The following is a 21,861-nucleotide window of genomic DNA, read 5'->3' on the forward strand; positions in this document are numbered from 1 at the left end:
CAAGTTCCTACTACGTGGAATATGTAACGAGCCCTCACTTATGTTCTAGTACATTACATTATCAGTGATCGCCTGTTGTTGGCGACAAGAGAGCAGCTAAGGAGAACATGGTCACCACCCAAGACTGTCCAAAATCAAAAGAATTATGGTAACCATGATTTTTTCCTGAATAGTCTCCATCATTTGTCCTTCTCTAGGTCTCATTTATATCCTCATGAAATAACATTAATTGTTTTCCTCTTTGTTAAAAGCTTCCGCCCGAACAGGGACTCGAACCCTGGACCCTCAGATTAAAAGTCTGATGCTCTACCGACTGAGCTATCCAGGCTTCTGTACATAATCACTGACACAATGATTTTCTGCTGCAGCTGTCGGCTGTCTGCTCCTCCTTTCTGGTTACGTAGTGTCACACACACACTTTCTCCTACAGCTATCTGCTTTTCTTTCCAGTTACACAGTATCACCACCTGTGCACACATTCTGACACAAGGACTTTCTCCTGAATTATCGGCCATCTGCTCCTCTTTTCGGGTTACACACTATCACTACTTCCAACTATTCATACTGTCCATTGGTTTCCACGTTCTGGAAAAAAAAATCACTTCTGTATTCCAGACTTGTCCAGCAATGCAGAGATAATCCCATAAGACATAACGTTTGAATTGGGGAGAGGACATCATCAGGGACTTATAATGACTTGGGCGGTGGGAGAGGATGATATCAGGGACTGGACAAAGTCACCTGTGGCAAGTTAAAGGCGTGGGCAATATGAAAATCACACCTGAAACCAGATGAAAAAAAAAAAGAGATGACGTTGACTCAATCTTTACATTGTATATCTGTGTGTGCCATACTAACCATGGAGAACAGAAAGAGGAGACGAGAACTGTCTGAGGACTTGAGGACGAAAATTGTTGAAAAATATCAACAATTTCAAGGTTACAAGTCCATCTTCAGAGATCTTGATGTTCCTTTGTCCACGGTGCACAACATAATCAAGAAGTTTACAACCTATAGCACTGTAGCTAATCTCCCTGGACGTGTACGGCAGAGAAAAATTGTTGAAAGGTTGCAACGCAGGATAGTCTGAGGAAAAGTAGCCCCAAATTCAAGCTGTCCTGCAACCTGAGGGTGCATCAGTGTCAGCACGAACTATCCACCGACATTTGAATGAAATGAAACGCTATGGTGGGAGATCCAGGAGGACCCCCCCTGCTGACACAAAGACATAAAAAAGCTAGACCGAAGTTTGCCAAATTGTAAGTGAGTAAGCCAAAATCCTTCTGGGAAAGGGTTTTATGGACAGATGACAACAGGATAGAGTTTTTTGGTAAAGCACATCATTCTACTGTTTACCGAAAACAGAATGAGACCTACAAAGAAAACAACACAGCACCTAGAGTCAAATATGGTGGAGGTTCAAAGATGTTTTGGGGTTGTTTTGCTGCCTCTGGAACTGAGTGATTTACTGTGTGCAAGGTATTATGGAATCTGAGGATTACCAAAGGATTTTGGGCCACAATGTATTGCCCAGTGTCAGAAAGCTGGGATTGCATTTTAGGTCATAGGTCTTGCAGCAGGACAATGACCCCAAATATACTTCAAGAAGCACCAAGAAATGGATGGAAACAAATTGCTGGAGAGTTCTGAAGTGGCAGCAATGAGTCCGGATCTAAAACCCGTTGATCACCTGTGGAGAGATCTTAAAATTACTGTTTGGAGAAGGCACCCTTCACATATGAGAGACCTGGTGCAGATTGTAAGAAGAGTCCAAGATTCCTGCTGAGAGGTGTAAGAAGCTGATGGTTATAGGAAGCGACTGATTGCAGATATTTATTCCACATTCCAAATATTAAGTTGAAGGCGCCAACAATTTTGTCTGGCCCATTATTGGGGTTTTGTGTAAACTTATGTCCAATTTGCCTTTTTTTTCCTCTGTTTTTATATTTTGTTCCAACACTCACAAACGTGTACAAAATACGGGGAATTGTAATAATGCTCTGGTAGAAATACTTCATTTTCTGGAACAATTTCAATGGTGCCGACACCCTAGCCATACCATGACTACATGATAACACAAAAAATACACTGCTCAAAAAAATAAAGGGAACACTTAAACAACAGAATATAACTCCAAGTAAGTCAAACTTCTGTGAAATCAAACTGTCCACTTAGGAAGCAACACTGATTGACAATCAATGTCACATGCTGTTGTGCAAATGGAATAGACAATAGATGGAAATTATTGCAATTATCAAGACCCCCTCAATAAAGGAGTGGTTCTGCAGGTGGGGACCACAGACCACATCTCAGCAACAATGCTTTCTGGCTGATGTTTTGGTCACTTTTGAATGTTGGTTGTGCTTTCACACTCGTGGTGGCATGAGACGGACTCTACAACCCACAGAAGTTGCTCAGGTAGTGCAGCTCATCCAGGATGGCACATCAATGCGAGCTGTGGCAAGAAGGTTTGCTTTGTCTGTCAGCGTAGTGTCCAGCTGCTGGAGGCGCTACAGGAGACAGGCCAGTACACCAGGAGACGTGGAGGGGGCCGTAGGAGGGCAACAACCCAGCAGCAGGACCGCTACCTCTGCCTTTGTGCAAGGAGGAACAGGAGGAGCACTGCCAGAGCCCTGCAAAATGACCTCCATCAGGCCCCAAATGTGCATGTGTCTGCACAAACGGTTAGAAACCGACTCAGTGAGGGTGATATGAGGGCCCGACGTACACAGATGAGGGTTGTCTTCACAGCCCAACACTGCAGGATGCTTGACATTTGCCACAGAACACCGGGATTGGTAAAGTCACCACTGGCGCCCTGTGCTCTTCACAGATGAAAGCAGGTTCACACTGAGCACATGTGACAGACGTGACAGAGTCTGGAGATGCCGTGGAGAGCGATCTGCTGCCTGCAACATCCTTCAGCATGACCGGTTTGGCAGTGGGTCAGTAATGGTGTGGGGTGGCATTTCTTTGGAGGGCCGCACAGCCCTCCATGTGCTCGCCAGAGGTAGCCTGACTGCCATTAGGTACCGAGATGAGATCCTCAGACCCCTTGTGAGACCATATGCTGATGCGGTTGGCCCTGGGTTCCCCCTAATGCAGGACAATGCCAGACCTCATGTGGCTGGAGTGTGTCAGCAGTTCCAGCAAGATGAAGGCATTGAAGCTATGGACTGGCCCGCCCGTTCCCCAGACCTGAATCCGATTGAGCACATCTGGGACATCATGTCTCGCTCCATCCACCAACGTCACATTGCACCACAGACTGTCCAGGAGTTGGCGGATGCTTTAGTCCAGGTCTGGGAGGAGATCCCACAGGAGACCATCCACAACCTCATCCTCATCAGAAGCATGCCCAGGCGTTGTAGGGAGGTCATACAGGCACGTGGAGGCCACACACAATACTGAGCCTCATCAGGAGCATGCCCAGGCGTTGTAGGGAGGTCATACAGGCACGTGGAGGCCACACAATACTCAGCCTCATCAGGAGCATGTCCAGGCATTGTAGGGAGGTCATACAGGCACGTGGAGGCCACACACAATACTCAGCCTCATCAGGAGCATGTCCAGGCATTGTAGGGAGGTCATACAGGCACGTGGAGGCCACACACAATACTCCGCCTCATCAGGAGCATGCCCAGGCGTTGTAGGGAGATCATACAGGCACGTGGAGGCCACACACAATACTCAGCCTCATCAGGAGCATGTCCAGGCGTTGTAGGGAGGTCACACAGGTACGTGGAGGCCACACACAATACTCAGCCTCATCAGGAGCATGCCCAGGCGTTGTAGAGAGGTCATACAGGCACGTGGAGGCCACACACAATACTCAGCCTCATCAGGAGCATGTCCAGGCGTTGTAGGAAGGTCATACAGGCACGTGGAGGCCACACACAATACTCAGCCTCATCAGGAGCATGCCCAGGCGTTGTAGGGAGGTCATACAGGCACTTGGAGGCCACACACAATACTCAGCCTCATCAGGAGCATGCCCAGGCGTTGTAGGGAGGTCATACAGGCACGTGGAGGCCACACACAATACTGAGCCTCATCAGGAGCATGCCCAGGCGTTGTAGGGAGGTCATACAGGCACGTGGAGGCCACACACAATACTCCGCCTCATCAGGAGCATGCCCAGGCGTTGTAGGGAGGTCATACAGGCACGTGGAGGCCACACAATACTCAGCCTCATCAGGAGCATGCCCAGGCGTTGTAGGGAGGTCATACAGGCACGTGGAGGCCACACACACAATACTGAGCCTCAGTTTGACTTGTTTTAAGGACATTACATCACAGTTGGATCAGCCTGTAGTGTGTTTTTCCACTTTAATTTTGGGGGTGACTCCAAATCCAGGCCTCCATTGGTTAATACATTTGATTTCCATTGATGATTTTTGTGTGATTTTGTTGTCAGCACATTCAACTTTCTACAGAACAAAGTATTCAATGAGAATATTTCATTCATTCAGATCTAGGATGTGTTATCTGAGTGTTCCCTTAATTTTTTGGAGCAGTGTATATAACATGACTCCATATGGAGAAATCTCCGGGGAAGCAGCTGACTAGATAGTAATCCTGTAATTGATCCCGCACGTTTCTTTGCTGATTCTCTTGTCCTCAGGGAAGTGAAATGTTACTTATAATTCTCAGCCCCACATGTAACATACGGCTCCAATACAACTGTATACACATAATTATCTCCCATAAACACTTCTTTTAATACTAACACCATTATTCAGTCTCCTGGGAGACAGTCAAAAATTGCCATGCTGACTGCATTACGAGCCCTCATGGCGGGGTATTGAGAAAAGTTTTCAACTAGTAATAATCACGCCTCGGATAAACCTCATGGGCTATGATACTGCCACTGCGCAAAGCTGGAGGCCATCTGTGAGGAGCTGCGGCCTCCGGATCTGGGGCTCTGTCTACACTGAGGAGAGACAAAGTCATTAGGGGGCTGTGGGAGCAAAGGATTCTGGGAGTGGATATGCTAATAAACCCCTCCCCTAAGTCTGTAATGGAAGAAAGAAAAGCCCCACAGGCTGGGGGAGGGGAGAGGGTTCATCCTCCACCTGACTGCTCTTCAGTAACTGAATACCGCCATACCATCACCACATAATAACACCAGATAGTGACTGAATATCGCCATACCATCACCACATAATAACACTAAATAGTGACTGAATACCGCCATACCATCACCACATAATAACACTAAATAGTGACTGAATACCGCCATACCATCACCACATAACAGCAAATAGTGACTGAATACCGCCATACCATCACCACATAACACCAGATAGTGACTGAATATCGCCATACCATCACCACATAATAACACCAGATAGTGACTGAATATCGCCATACCATCACCACATAATAACACTAAATAGTGACTGAATACCGCCATACCATCACCACATAATAACACTAAATAGTGAGTGAATACCGCCATACCATCAGCACATAACAGCAAATAGTGACTGAATACCGCCATACCATCACCACATAATAACACCAAATAGTGGCTGAATACCGCCATACCATCACCACATAATAACAACAGATAGTGACTGAATACCGCCATACCATCACCACATAATAACACCAGATAGTGACTGAATATCGCCATACCATCACCACATAACAGCAAATAGTGACTGAATACCGCAATACCATCACCACATAATAACACCAAATAGTGGCTGAATACCGCCATACCATCACCACATAATAACACCAAATAGTGGCTGAATACCGCCATACCATCACCACATAACACCAAATAGTGGCTGAATACAGCCATACCATCACCACATAACACCAAATAGTGGCTGAATACCGCCATACCATCACCACATAACCAAATAGTGACTGAATAGCGCCATACCATCAATACAAAATAACAGCAAATATTGACTGAATACCGCCATACCATCACCACATAATAACAGCAAATAGTGACTGAATACCGCCATACCATCCCCACATAATATCACCAAATAGTGATTGAATACCGCCATACCATCACCACATACTAACACCAAATAGTGACTAAATACCGCCATATCATCACCACATAATAACACGAGATAGTGACTGAATACCGCCATACCATCACCACATAATAACACCAAATAGTGGCTGAATATAGCCATACCATCGCCACATAGTAACACTAAATGGTGGCTGAATACCGCCATACCATCACCACATAATAACACCAAATAGTGGCTGAATACCGCCATACCATCACCACAAAATAACACCAAATAGTGGCTGAATACCGCCATACCATCACCACATAATAACACCAAATAGTGACTGAATACCACCATACCATCACCACATAGTAACACCAAATAATGACTGTAATACCGCCATACCATCACCACATAAAAACAAAAAACAACCATAACATGACTATATATGGAGAAATCTCCAGGGAAGGTACTGAATAGATAGTAATTCTGTAATTGATCCCGCACGTTTCTTTGCTGATTCTCAGCCCGACACATGTAACATACGGCTCCAACACAACTGTATATAGATTTATTCCAGCTAAACAGCAATAACTCTTCTTCTACTATTAACCACCTACTCAGTCTCCCGGGAGACTATCAAAAATTGCCATGCTGACTGTATTACGAGCCCTCATGGCGGGGTATTGGGAAAAGTTTTCAACTAGCAATAATCACGCCTCGGATAAACCTCATGGGCTATGATACTGCCACTGCGCAAAGCTGGAGGCCATCTGTGAGGAGCTGCGGCCTCCGGATCTGGGGCTCTGTCTACACTGAGGAGAGACAAAGTCAATAGGGGGCTGTGGGAGCAAAGGATTCTGGGAGCAAAGGATTCTGGGAGCATAGGATTCTGGGAGCATAGGATTCTGGGAGCATAGGATTCTGGGAGCATACGATATGCTAATAAACCCCTCCGCTAAGTCTGTCATGGAAGAAACAAGAGACGTTTCAACATTTTTGATTAAAAGCTTCCGTCTGAACAGGGACTTGAACAGGGATTAAAAGTCTGATGCTACCGACTGAGCTATTCGGGCTTCTGTACAGACTCTCTGAGGTCAGGACTTTCTGCTGGGTCTCTCCGCCGTCTGACGGCTCCTCATTTCCGGTTACACAGTTTCTCCATCTTCTACTACACGAACTCAGCACCAGATCCGATTTCCTGGAGAGGAACCTTTACTTATGTATTAGGGGATTATGTTACTAGTGACCCCCGCTGAAAATGCCAGGAGAGCAGCTGACATACCGCCATACTATAACCACATAATAACACCAAGTAGTGACTGAATACCGCCATACTATAACCACATAATAACACCAAGTAGTGACTGAATACCGCCATACTATAACCACATAATAACAACAAGTAGTGACTGAATACCGCCATACTATAACCACATAATAACAACAAGTAGTGATTGAATGCCTCAAAACCATGGTCGTATAAAGGCACCAAATAGTGACTGGATACCGCCATACAGTGACAACAAAATAGCATTAAACATTGACTGATTAGTGAATGAATACCGCCATACCATATAATAACACCAGATAGTGACTGAATACTGCCATACCATCACCACATAACACTAGATAGTGACTGAATACCGCCAAACTATTACCTCATAATAGCACCAGATAGAAACTGAATACTGTCATGCCATCACCATATAATAGTCCCAGATAGTGACTGAATACCGCCATACCATTGCCCTATAAAAACACCAGATAGTGACTGAATACCGCCATACCATCACCACATAATAATACCAGATAGTGACTGAATACCGCAATACCCACAATACCTTCAATAATAGTATGTAACGACATGACACATGACGCAGCCTAGTTCTCTACATGATTCAGTCCCCGGGGAGATTCTCGGGGTTTTTCTGAGCAGTCAGTTATGTGTTGTCGATGCGTCCATAAACCATGCTGAGAGTCGGCGACTTCGGAAGAAGTTTTCCAAAAAAAAAGAATAGGAAAATCAGGACAAACCTGAAGAAGTGCGGCCCTGGTTCTGGAAAAAACGATTAGACTAATGTGATTTCTGGACAATTAACAGGCACAATGCCTGGGGTCGGCCTCTCCGGTCATTTATATTTACCCAAAATCCGTATAAAGCCAGGTCCATCAGGACTGGCTGTATGGAGGTGACTATTAAGCAATTGCAGGTCCAAGTGTTATGATCTGCAACAAGTACTAAGGAAAGATAGGGGAAAGCTGTCCCTACAGTAAGACTAAGCTGAATCCCTACTATGTAGCAGGCTGACTGTTCCTAGCGAACAGACCCGCCTTAGTCCTTGGCTAGTCTGAACGAAGACCTATAGCATAAGGGGAGGGGTCCCTAAAAGAACTAAGGACTGGGACAAAAAATGGGACACCTCCTAAACAGAGAAGTTGTTGCAGAACACAAAAAGACTAACTGACAAAAAGGTACTAGAGGTCCCAGAAGGACCAAACGAACTGACAGAGAAAGGCACCGAAGCACCAGGCTAGAGAAACAGTCAAACACTGAAGTCCAGCACAGCCACAAGGGCGGAGCTGGAATATCAAGGCAGATTGTCTTGTGACCACAAAACACAAGATGGAAAAAACAAACAGGAGGGTTCTAACACCAAGTCCCTTAATGGGACAGGAAAAAATAAAATCTGACCCCTTTTTACCAAAATGTCAAAAATTTACACTTTTGGTATCGCCAGGTTGGTAAATGTCTGAACTAATAAAATATTACTTATCCCATATGCTACACACTGAAACAGAGGAAAAAATATCAATGTCAGAATCGCATTTTATTGTTTTTTGGTCGCGTCACCTCCCAAAATAAGGTGGAATTAAAACAGATTTGAAAGTCGTAAGGACCCCAAAATGGTACCAATAAAAATTACAGCTCGCCCACCCTCCCCCTCACTTTCCCACCTCCCTGTCATAAAGAAAAATTAAAATCCACACAGACATCTCCGGAGAGGGAAATATCACCCGCACATTGAACATATGGAACTCATTATAACTGGGGAAAAGGAAAAATAATTAAAACAGGAGAAGTGAGAGAGAGAAAGCCGACACTTCCATCTCCATTGGTCACTACTAACACCGTCAGCCTGCAGACAAGTCAGGTCTCCCACCTCCACACAATAGGAAACCACATCTATTATACCCACATGATTCAGTCTGACAAATGCAACTGCTAGTTTATAGGAATTGTTCGGAATTACAAAAAACAGCGCCACCCCTGTGCACAGGTTGTATGTGGTATTGTAGCTAGGCCCCATTCTCTTCAATAGAGCTAAGCAGTAATACCAGACATAATCAGGTTTTTGCACCATCCAGAAATTCCTGGAGAGACCTTGGCTCGGCCTCTCCCGTCATTTATATTTACCCGAAATCTGTATAAAGCCAGGTCCATCAGGGACAGAGTAATCTGGGGCCCTATGGATTTCACAATATAGGAAACTGACTGTGCAGGAGACCTTGTGACGCCATCAGAGGAGATCACTGCTCGTCCTCCATACTGAGCCACCTCCCATAATATTGTGTCATCATCAACCAGCTCCTGGTAGACATATATGTATCATACAGTCATTTCAATATTTTTTCATCATTACATTTTATTAAAAAAACACTTCTGCCCAAACAGGGACTTGAACCCTGGACCCTGAGATTAAAAGTCTGATGCTCTACCGACTGAGCTTTCTGGCCTCTGCACCACACAAGGGAGTGGTTAGATTTTAGTCTGAAATCAACCACTGTTCAACACCTTGTATTATATAAATACATTATTTCTTGCACCTGGGAAGTATGAAGGGATCTATACTGATACCATATATTACATGCACGCTCACTGAAGCCCACAGGATGAATGCCTCCTTGGACCTGCCAGGGTCAGTCACAGAGGTTATCTTCGCTCTGTAAGTGACCTAAGGCTGCACACCATAACTACTGATGTGCACAGCTCCCGCCTGCTTTGTGTGCCCCCTACGACTGACTCTGAACGGGGGGAAACATCCGATGTTCACAGGGTCACCTATGCAGTCACACCGTAATCCCGTCTGGAGCAACAAGGCCGAGCCCCATCTCTGCACAGTTCCCCGTCACTTCTGCTCGGACCATACACATAACATGAGAGCAACAAGAGCCTGTACTATGTGCAACAAGAGCCTGTATTATGTGCAAAAAGAGCCTGTACTATGTGCAAAAAGAGCCTGTACTATATGCAAAAAGAGCCTGTACTATGTGCAAAAAGAGCCTGTACTATATGCAAAAAGGCCAACATAATGGAACGCCAAAACAGAAATAAACACTTGAAATAGATCACTCTGTGTGTAATGACTCTATATAATATAGGAGTTTCACTTTTTGTATTGAAGAACTGAAATAAATTAACTTTTTGATGATATTCTAATTTAGTGAGAAGCACTTCTATATTTTACATATATATATTGTATTTGATCTTTATACACACACACACACATATACATATATTTATATATAGATAATATCTCCCCCTTTTCCAAAAACAGATAAAAAATTAACACATTTGGTATCAGAAGAAAGTGTAAATGGCAAATTTTCTGGGATTTTTTGGGTCACCTCCCAAAATACGATGGAATAATAAGAGATAAGAAAGTCATATAGACCCCAAAATAGTACTGATGAAAGCTAGACCTCGCCCCGAAAAAACAAGTCCTCGTACGTCTCCATCAACCGGAAAATAATAAGTTCTGGCTCAGAATACAGAGACAAAGACAAGATTTTTTGTAACTAGTAAAAAATAAATCCCCGTATATAAATGTGATATCGCTATCACCGCACTGAGCAGAAGAACAACGATATTAGGTTGTACTTACTGCAATCTAAATGCCGTGAAATTAAAACCCAAAGAACATCGTCAGTCTCCTGGGAGACTGTCAAAAATTGCCATGCTGACTGTATTACGAGCCCTCATGGCGGGGTATTGGGAAAAGTTTTCAACTAGTAATAATCACGCCTCGGATAAACCTCATGGGCTATGATACTGCCACTGCGCAAAGCTGGAGGCCATCTGTGAGGAGCTGCGACCTCCGGATCTGGGGCTCTGTCTACACTGAGGAGAGACAAAGTCATTAGGGGGCTGTGGGAGCAAAGGATTCTGGGAGTGGATATGCTAATAACGCCCCTCCCCTAAGTCTGTAATGGAAGAAAGAAAAGCCCCCCAGGCTGGGGGAGGGGAGAGGGTTTATCCTCCATCTGATCATAGTGTCACCACCTCCTGCTATACAGACTGTCTGCTCCTGCGTCCTGGGGGAACCTTCACTTATGTGTTAGAGGATTGCATTACCAGGAACTTCCTGATGATGGCGCAAGAAGAGCAGCTGAGAGGCAATACTGTCATGCCGTGACCATATAATAACAAATAGTGATTAAATACCGCCATTTATTAACCCTCCCTATCGATCCTACCTTCAAATTATCTGCTAACCTTAAAGGTTCACATACTTTTGTCACTCACAGACATGTGAGATTGGATTATTTTCTTTAAAAAAAAGTGTAAAAGTTTAATGTTTTGGACTCATTTGATTTGGTTCTTCATCCACTTGTGAAAAGCTGATGTCGTTTTAGGTCAAATTTATGCAGAAATTAGGAAAATTCTGATGTGGGGAAAGATACTAAGAGGGTCTCATAATGAACTGGGGGTGGGAGAGGACGCTATCAATGACATGTTATGAAATAGGGGTGGAAGAGAACACTAAACAGGGACTTTGATGAATTGGGGGTCGGGGAGGCTGTTACCAGAAGCTTATAATGAAAAAAACCTAAAAAATAGTGACTGTACCATAAACACCCAATAATACCAAATAGTGACTGAATAATACCACAATACTATGAACACACAAAAGCAAATAGTGACTGTAACACCGCCATAACATGACCATATAATAGCACCCCAAAACCATAACATGAATCTATTTGGAGTAATCTCCAGAGAACAGCTGACAAGATATTAATTCTGTTACTGATTCTCCATATTTCTTTGCTTAATCTTTTGGCCTTAGGCACTGGCGTACCGCCAATGGCGGCAGGCCACACCACTGCTATGGGGCCCATTGAGCCGTGGGGCCGCAACGGCCCATCACTGCAGCAGGCCCTCACCGCACTGTGCCCCATCTCTGCCCGTTAGCACCAGTACTGCCTGCCCACACAAAATAATGGGGGTGGAAGCATCTACTGACTTGCTGATGGCCGGAGGAGGGACCTAGTGCGAGCAATGATGATGGTGGAGGGAGCGTCAGCAGACATTCCCACCCCCATCATTCTTGCTCGGTGTCTGACGTGTCAGAGCAGCGGGCGCGATGACGTCATTACAGGGTGCCCGCTGCTCCGAGATGTCCGGCGCTTCACACCGCACGCTGAGGAGACCAGAGAATCAGGTGGAACCAGGAGATGTGAGTACTGTATTTTTTTTTTAAATCAGTGACCGGTGGCCATAATACAGTATGAGGAGTGCATTATGCTGTATGTAGGACCATGGGGGTGCATTATACTGTATGGAGGATCATGGGGGTGCATAGTACCGTATGGAGTAATATGATGGCGCATACTACTGTATGTAGGATCATAGGGGTGCATTATATCATATGGCGTACCATGGGGGTACATTATGCTGTATGGAGGACCATGGGGGCACATTATACTGTATGGAGGATCATGGGGTTCATTCTACTGTATGGAGGACCATTGGGGTGCATACTGCTGTATGGAGGATAATGGGGGTGCATTATAATGTATGGAGGATCATGGCGGTGCATACTACTGTATGGAGAATCAGTGGGGTACATACTACTGTATGGAGGATCATGAGGGTGCATTTTACTGTATGGAGGATCATGGTTGTGCATACTACTGTATGGAGGACCATGGGAGTGCATACTACTGTATGGAGAACCATGGGGGTGTATACTACTGTATGGAGGATCATGGGGGTGCATACTACTGTATGGAGGATCATGGGGGGTATATACTACTGTATGGAGGACCATGGGAGTGCATACTACTGTATGGAGTACCATTGGTGTGCATACTACTGTATGGAGGATCATGGGGGTGCATACTACTGTATGGAGAACCATGGGGGTGCATACTACTGCATGGAGGACCATGTGGGGCGCATTATATTGTGGGAAGGACCATGGGGGTGCATTATACTGTTTGGAGGATCACGGTGGGTGCATTATATTGTGTGGAGGACCATGGGGGTGCATTATACTGTATGGAGGACCATAGGGGTGCATCAGGCCTGGCGTCAGCACCTGGCGCACTCGGGCAAGTGCGGGGGCCACTCGCCATCAGGCACCCCGGCGCGCTATGAGGCCTGTGGGCGGGGGAGTCTGATGCCAGCGCTTGCGACTGCCCTCCCCCCACCCGCTTGCTCAGGACCCCGGCACAATACTTACCTCTCCCCATTCCTCCACAGATTCTGTATCTTCCGCTTCTCCTGACTGTGATGTCTCAGGTCAGATGGCGAGATGATGTCTTTCCAGAGCGCCCTCTCCTGAGCAGTCACAGCGCAGAGAGCGGGAAGAATACAACGCTGAGGAGTCCGGAGTAGAGTAGCTGCAGCAGCAGCAGGAGAGATGAGGTGAGGTGAGTATTCTATTTTTTTCATTTAATAGGGGCATGGAGCATTGTAGGGGGGCCCAGCCTGCATGGAGCATTAGATGAGGCCCAGCCTGCATGGAGCATTATATGGGGACAATACAGCATGGAGCATTATATGGGGTCCATTCTGCATGGCACATTATATGGGGCCCAGTATTCTGCATGGAGCATCATATGGGGCCATTTTTCTGCATTGAGCATTATATGGGGCTCATAATACTCTATGGAGGACTATATGGGGCTCATATACTGTATGGAGGACTATGTGGGGCCCATAATATTGTATGGAGGACTATATAGGGCCCATAATACTGTATGGAGGACTATACTGTCCGGTCTGCACTGTGCGCTGCAAGCATTCGCCGGTTTCTGAGATATTGTAGAATTTACAATAGATATCAGTCATGTAATGTAAGAAGTGAGTGACATCTTTGCATTGTATTATATCTACATTCCTCTACCTCATCTGTGCATCATGAATCGTGGTATGTGTTAAAGGGGCCCACTGAGACGCTTTCGAGCAGGGCCCACGAAAACCTGGAGCCGGCCCTGGGGATCATTATACTGTATGGAGGACCATGGGGGTAAATTATTCTGTATGGCTGTATGGAGGACTATGGGGGTACATTAATTTGTATGTAGGACCATGGGGGTGCATTATATTGTATGGAGGACCATGGGGAGTGCACTATATTTTATGGAGGATCATGGGGAATGCATTATACTATATGGAAAGTTAGGGGGGACGCATTATACTATATGGAAGGCTATGTGGGGGTCCATTATACTGTATGCAAGCAATTATACAGTGTGAAGGTTTGTGTGGGGGCCATCTTACTGTTTGGAGGGCTAGTGCGGGCCATTATACAGTGGGGAGAGGTGTGGGGCCATTATACTGTATGTAGGGCTGTGTGGGGGTCACACTTGGGGGATCATACTGTGTTAGGGTCACCATATGTTGCCTTGGGAGTTGAAGTGGGGTACAGTAGGGTCATTTTACTGCGCATGTGGAGGAATTCACCATGGGGGTATCATACTGTGTTTGGGGGACACTTTTGTTGGCATCATACTTTATGGGGACAATGAAAGAGGAATCTGGGACTTCACCAGGAGGAAAATTACTAAGTAAAGGCTGGAAGGTTGTGAGATCTGCTCTTCTGCACCCCCGACAATTATTACTTTTTTTTTGGTGGTGGGGGTGGCAATTATAACTTCTTCTGTGTGGCCCCATGATTTCTATGTACGCCCTTAACCTTATGGAAGTACAACTTTATATATAATTCTCAGCCCGACAAATACAACAAACAGCTCCAATACAACTGTATATAAAATTACTCCAGTTAAACAGCAATAACTCTTTTTCTACTATTAACCACCTACTCAGTCCTCTGGGAGACTGTCAAAAATTGCCATGCTGACTGTATTACAAGCCCTCATGGTGGGTTATTGGGAAAAGTTTTCAACTAGCAATAATCACGCCTCGGATAAACCTCATGGGCTATGATACTGCCACTGCGCAAAGCTGGAGGCCATCTGTGAGGAGCTGCGGCCTCCGGATCTGGGGCTCTGTCTACTCTGAGGAGAGACAAAGTCATTAGGGGGCTGTGGGAGCAAAGGATTCTGGGAGTGGATATGCTAATAACACCCCTCCCCTAAGTCTGTAATGGAAGAAAGAAAAGCCCCCCAGGCTGGGGGAGGGGAGAGGGTTCATCCTCCATCTGACCATAGTGTCACCACCTCCTGCTATACAGACTGTCTGCTCCTGCGTCCTGGGGGAACCTTCACTTATGTGTTAGAGGATTGCATTACCAGGGACTTCCTGATGATGGCGCTAGAGCAGCTGAGAAGCAATACTGTCATGCCGTGACCATCTAATAACAAATTGTGATTAAATACCGCCATACCAGGAACACATAATAACACCAAATAGGGGCTGAATACCGCCACATAGTTCCTCTATACTGACTGTCCACAAGTTCCTACTACGTGGAATATGTAACGAGCCCTCACTTATGTTCTAGTACATTACATTATCAGTGATCGCCTGTTGTTGGCGCCAAGAGAGCAGCGAACGAGAACAAGGTCACCACCCAAAACTAAATGAAATCAAAGAACAGTAACCGTGATATTTTCCTGAACAGTCGCCATCATTTGTCCTTCCCTAGGTCTCTTAAATCCTTTAGAAATAGCGTTTATTGGTTTCATCTTTATTAAAAGCTTCCGCCCGAACAGGGACTTGAACCCTGGACCCTCAGATTAAAAGTCTGATGCTCTACCGACTGAGCTATCCGGGCTTCTGTACATGATCACTGACACAATGACTTTCTCCTGTATTATCGGCCGTCTGCTCCTCCTTTCTGGTTACAGACTATCACCACTCACCACTATACGTTCTGTCCATTGGTTTCTACGTCCTGGAAGGGAACCGTCTCTTCTGTATTCCAGACCTGTCCAGCAATGCAGAGATGATCCCATAAGAGGCAACGATTGAATTGGAGGGAGGACGTCATCAGGGACTTGTAATGAACTGGGGGTAGGGGAGGATGATATCAAGGATTTATAATTAATTGGGGGATTGGGGAGGATGCTATACAGAGGCTTATAGTAAACCAGAGGGTGGGGAAGGAGGCTATAAGGGACTTATTATGAATTGGGTTGTGGGGGAAGACACTAACAGGAGGAGGACGCTATCAAGGACATATTATGAACTAGGGGTGGAAGAGAACACTATACAGGGACTTTTCAATGCATTGCGGTCGGGGAGTCTGTTATCAGGGACTTATGATGAATTGGAGGGGTTGGGTGGAGAATGCCATAAGGGACTTTCAATTAATTTGTGGTGGTGGGAGGATGTTATCAGGTTAGCAAAGCCCACTAGGGGTACAAGAATCCAATGAATTTAAGTAGGGGTAAGCCGGATCAGATTTGGTAAATAAAATCTCACTTTTAATATTCAAGATTAAAATATGGGTACCAATATCTCACAATGACATATACAGATATTAAAGTGACAAAGTGAACTTGTCCTCAATTATAAAATAGTTGGATCTTACCATTAGAAGTTTTCAATCAGCAAAAACATCACACAGGAGGGAGAAAAGGGAAATAAAGTCAGACAGGTAAAGCTACGTTCCCTGTCGTGCCCAATGCAATATCTCCCCGTCCTGACAAGGACAGTGCCCGAGTGCGACCTATCCCTCTAATAATGTCCTTGTACAAACCCTCCATACGCATTTCATCAACCTGTAAAGGGAGACTCCTCAGGGGAGAAGAATGTATATAAAGGCAATAGATTATGTAACAGTATCACAGCCCCTTTATGTGGCAGAGTGCTGACAGAGTGCTGACAATAGCAGAGTGCTGACAGAGTGCTGACAATAGCAGAGTGCTGACAGAGTGCTGACAGAATGCTGACAGAGTGCTGACAGAATGCTGACAAGAGTGCTGACAATAGCAGAGTGCTGACAGAGTGCTGACAGAATGCTGACAAGAGTGCTGACAGAGTGCTGACAGAGTACTGACAAGAGTGCTGACAGAGTGCTGACAGCGCTGACAGAGTGCTGACAGAGTGCTGACAGCGCTGACAGAGTGCTGACAGAATGCTGACAATAGTGCTGACTGAGTGCTGACTGAGTGCTGACAGATTGCTGACAGAGTGCTGACAAGAGTGCTGACAAGAGTGCTGACAGAATGCTGACAGCGCTGACAAGAGTGCTGACAGAATGCTGACAAGAGTGCTGACAGAATGCTGACAAGAGTGCTGACAGAATGCTGACAGAGAGCTGACAAGAGTGCTGTGCAGCACATGGAGCAAATGCTTCATAATCTATTCCCTTTATATACATTCATCTCCCCTGAGGAGCCCCCATTACAGGACACCATCAGGGACTTATAATGATAACAACTAATAATAGTGAATGAATGGCACTGTATCATAGACACATAATAGTATCACATAGTGACTGAATATCGCTATACCATGAACATAATATAACAGCAAACAGTTTTTGAATACCGCCAAACCATGAAAATATAGAAACACCAAACAATGACTTTATTACCGCCATACCATGACCACATAATAATAAAAACAACTAAAGCATGACTCCATATGGAGAAATCTCCGGGGAAGCAGCTGACTAGATAGTAATCCTGTAATTGATCCCGCACGTTTCTTTGCTGATTCTCTTGTCCTCAGGGAAGTGAAATGTCACTTATAATTCTCAGCCCGACACATGTAACATACGGCTCCAATACAACTGTATACACGTAACTATCTCCTATTAGCACTTCTTTTAATACTAACTCTATTATTCAGTCTCCTGGGAGACCGTCAAAAATTGCCATGCTGACTGTATTACGAGCCCTCATGGCGGGGTATTGGGAAAAGTTTTCAACTAGCAATAATCACGCCTCGGATAAACCTCATGGGCTATGATACTGCCACTGCGCAAAGCTGGAGGCCATCTGTGAGGAGCTGCGGCCTCCGGATCTGGGGCTCTGTCTACACTGAGGAGAGACAAAGTCATTAGGGGGCTGTGGGAGCAAAGGATTCTGGGAGTGGATATGCTAATTACACCCCTCCCCTAAGTCTGTAATGGAAAAAAGAAAAGCCCCCCAGGCTGGGGGAGGGGAGAGGGTTCATCCTTCATCTGACCATAGTGTCACCACCTCCTGCTATACAGACTGTCTGCTCCTGCGTCCTGGGGGAACCTTCACTTATGTGTTAGAGGATTGCATTACCAGGGACTTCCTGATGATGGCGCAAGAAGAGCAGCTGAGAAGCAATACTGTCATGCTGTGACCATATAATAACAAATAGTGATTAAATACCGCCATATATTAACCCTCCCTATCGATCCTACCTTCAAATTATCTGCTAACCTTAAAGGTTCACATACTTTTGTCACTCACATACATGTGAGATTGGATTATTTTCTTTAAAAAAAAGTGTAAAAGTTTAATGTTTTGGACTCATTTGATTTGGTTCTTCATCCACTTGTGAAAAGCTGATGTCGTTTTAGGTCAAATTTATGCAGAAATTAGGAAAATTCTGATGTGGGGAAAGATACTAAGAGGGTCTCATAATGAACTGGGGGTGGGAGGGGACGCTATCAATGACATGTTATGAAATAGGGGTGGAAGAGAACACTAAACAGGGACTTTGATGAATTGGGGGTCGGGGAGGCTGTTACCAGAAGCTTATAATGAAAAAAAACTAAAAAATAGTGACTGTACTATAAACACCCAATAATACCAAATAGTGACTGAATAATACCACTATACTATGAACACACAAAAGCAAATAGTGACTGTAACACCGCCATAACATGACCATATAATAGCACCCCAAAACCATAACATGACTCTATTTGGAGTAATCTCCAGAGAAGCAGCTGACAAGATATTAATTCTGTAATTGATTCTTCATATTTCTTTGCTTAATCTTTTGGCCTTAGGCACTGGCGTATTGCCAATGGCGGCAGGCCACACCACTGCTATGGGGCCCCTTGAGCCATGGGGCCGCAACAGCCCTTCACTGCAGCAGGCCCTCACCGCACTGTGCCCCGTCTCTGCCCGTTAGCACCAATACTGCCCGCCCACACAGAATAATGGGGGTGGAAGCGTCTACTGACTTGCTGATGGCCGGAGGGGGGACCTAGTGCAAGCAATGATAATGGTGGAGGGAGCGTCAGCAGACATTTCCACCCCCATCATTCTTGCTTGGTGTCTGACGTGTCAGAACAGCGGGCACGATGACGTAATTACAGGGCGCCCGCTGCTCCTTGATGTCCGGCGCTTCCCACCGCACGCTGAGGAGATCGGAGCATCAGGTGGAACCAGGAGAGGTGAGTACTGTATTTTTTTTTTAAATCAGTGACCGGTGGCCATAATACAGTATGAGGAGTGCAATATACTGTATGTAGGACCATGGGGGTGCATTATACTGTATGGAGGATCATGGGGGTGCATAGTACCGTATGGAGTAACATGATGGCGCATACTACTGTATGTAGGATCATGGGGATGCATTATATTGTATGGCGTACCATGGGGGTACATTATGCTGTATGGAGGACCATGGGGGCACATTATACTGTATGGAGGATCATGGGGTGCATTCTACTGTATGGAGGACCATTGGGGTGCATACTGCTGTATGGAGGATAATGGGGGAGCATTCTATTGTATGGAGGATCATGGCGGTGCATACTACTGTATGGAGAATCAAGGGGGTACATACTACTGTATGGAGTATCATGAGGGTGCATTTTACTGTATGGAGGATTATGGGGGTGCATACTACTGTATGGAGGACCATGGGAGTGCATACTACTGTATGGAGGATCATGGGGGTGCATACTACTATATGGAGAACAATGGGGGTGCATACTACTGTATGGAGGATCATGGGGGTGCATACTACTGTATGGAGGACCATGGGAGTGCATTCTACTGTATGGAGTATCATGGGGGTATATACTACTGTATGGAGAACCATGGGGGTGCATACTACTGTATGGAGGATCATGGGGGTGCATACTACTGTACGGAGAACCATGGGGGTGCATATTACTGCATGGAGGACCATGTGGGGCGCATTATATTGTGGGAAGGACCATGGGGGTGCATTATACTGTTTGGAGGATCACGGTGGGTGTATTATATTGTGTGGAGGGCCATGGGGGGTGCATTGTACTTTATGGAGGACCATAGGGGTGCATCAGGCCTGGCGTCAGCACGTGGCGCACTCGGGCAAGTGCGGGGGCCACTCGCCATCAGGCACCCTGGCGCGCTATGAGGCCTGTGGGCGGGGAGTCTGATGCCAGCGCCTGCAACTGCCCTCCCCCCACCCGCTTGCTCAGGGCCCCAGCACAATACTTACTTCTCCCCATTCCTCCGCAGATCCTGTATCTTCCGCTTCTCCTGACTGTGATGTCTCAGGTCAGATGGCGCGATGACGTCTTTCCAGCGCGCCCTCTCCTGAGCAGTCACAGCGCAGAGAGCGGGAAGAATGCAACGCTGAGGAGTCCGGAGTAGAGTAGCGGCAGCAGCAGCAGGAGAGATGAGGTGAGGTGAGTATTTTATTTTTTTCATTTAATAGGGGCATGGAGCATTGTAAGGGGTCCCAGCCGGCATGGAGCATTATGTGGGGCCCAGCCTGCATGGAGCATTAGATGGGGCCCAGCCTGCATGGAGCATTATATGGGGCCCATTCTGCATGGCGCATTATATGGGGCCCAGTATTCTGCATGGAGCATCATATGGGGCCATTTTTCTGCATGGAGCATTATATGGGTCTCATAATACTGTATGGAGCATTATATGGGTCTCATAATACTGTATCGAGGACTATATGGGGCTCATATACTGTATGGAGGACTATGTGGGGCCCATAATATTGTATGGAGGACTATATAGGGCCCATAATACTGTATGGAGGACTATACTGTCCAGTCTGCACTGTGCGCTGCAAGCATTCGTTGGTTTCTGAGATATTGTAGAATTTACAATAGATATCAGTCATGTAATGTAAGAATTGAGTGAAATCTTTGCATTGTATTATATCTACATTCCTCTACCTTATCTGTGCATCATGAATCGTGGTATGTGTTAAAGGGGCCCACTGAGACGCTTTCGAGCCGGCCCTGGGGATCATTATACTGTATGGAGGACCATGGGGGTACATTATTCTGTATGGCTGTATGGAGGACCATGGGGGTGCATTAATTTGTATGTAGGACCATGGGGGTGCATTATATTGTATGGAGGACCATGGGGAGTGCACTATATTTTATGGAGGATCATGGGGAATGCATAATACTATATGGAGAGTTATGGGGGACGCATTATACTATATGGAAGGCTATGTGGGGGTCCATTATACTGTATGCAAGCAATTATACAGTGTGAAGGTTTGTGTGGGGGCCATCTTACTGTTTGGAGGGCTAGTGCGGGCCATTATACAGTGGGGAGAAGTGTGGGGCCATTATACTGTATGTAGGGCTGTGTGGGGGTCACACTTGGGGGATCATACTGTGTTAGGGTCACCATATGTTGCCTTGGGAGTTGAAGTGGGGTACAGTAGGGTCATTTTACTGCGCATGTGGAGGCATTCACCATGGGGGTATCATACTGTGTTTGGGGGGCACTTTTGTTGGCATCATACTTTATGGGGACAATGAGAGAGGAATCTGGG

General features: G+C 45.7%; 7 non-coding genes across 7 annotated transcripts; all 7 read right to left on the bottom strand.

Annotated features, from left to right (window-relative positions):
* Window positions 1–255: 255 nt before the first annotated feature.
* Window positions 256–328, bottom strand: TRNAK-UUU (transfer RNA lysine (anticodon UUU)). Its single transcript has one exon. It is a non-coding gene; the product is annotated as a tRNA-Lys (tRNA).
* Window positions 329–4,742: 4,414 nt separating this feature from the next.
* Window positions 4,743–4,882, bottom strand: LOC141168361 (U4 spliceosomal RNA). Its single transcript, XR_012252099.1, has one exon. It is a non-coding gene; the product is annotated as a U4 spliceosomal RNA (small nuclear RNA).
* A 1,729-nt stretch (window positions 4,883–6,611) lies between these two features.
* On the bottom strand, window positions 6,612–6,751 carry LOC141168093 (U4 spliceosomal RNA). Its single transcript, XR_012251845.1, has one exon. It is a non-coding gene; the product is annotated as a U4 spliceosomal RNA (small nuclear RNA).
* Window positions 6,752–10,918: 4,167 nt separating this feature from the next.
* On the bottom strand, window positions 10,919–11,058 carry LOC141168241 (U4 spliceosomal RNA). The gene has a single exon (XR_012251985.1). It is a non-coding gene; the product is annotated as a U4 spliceosomal RNA (small nuclear RNA).
* Window positions 11,059–15,046: 3,988 nt separating this feature from the next.
* LOC141168420 (U4 spliceosomal RNA) lies at window positions 15,047–15,185 on the bottom strand. The gene has a single exon (XR_012252157.1). It is a non-coding gene; the product is annotated as a U4 spliceosomal RNA (small nuclear RNA).
* Window positions 15,186–15,882: 697 nt separating this feature from the next.
* On the bottom strand, window positions 15,883–15,955 carry TRNAK-UUU (transfer RNA lysine (anticodon UUU)). Its single transcript has one exon. It is a non-coding gene; the product is annotated as a tRNA-Lys (tRNA).
* A 2,024-nt stretch (window positions 15,956–17,979) lies between these two features.
* LOC141168082 (U4 spliceosomal RNA) lies at window positions 17,980–18,119 on the bottom strand. Its single transcript, XR_012251835.1, has one exon. It is a non-coding gene; the product is annotated as a U4 spliceosomal RNA (small nuclear RNA).
* Between the last annotated feature and the right edge of the window lie 3,742 nt (window positions 18,120–21,861).

Source organism: Phyllobates terribilis, unplaced genomic scaffold, assembly GCF_046119375.1.
Source record: "Phyllobates terribilis strain yellow unplaced genomic scaffold, ASM4611937v1 Scaffold_11__3_contigs__length_659146591, whole genome shotgun sequence".
Taxonomy (NCBI): domain Eukaryota; kingdom Metazoa; phylum Chordata; class Amphibia; order Anura; family Dendrobatidae; genus Phyllobates; species Phyllobates terribilis.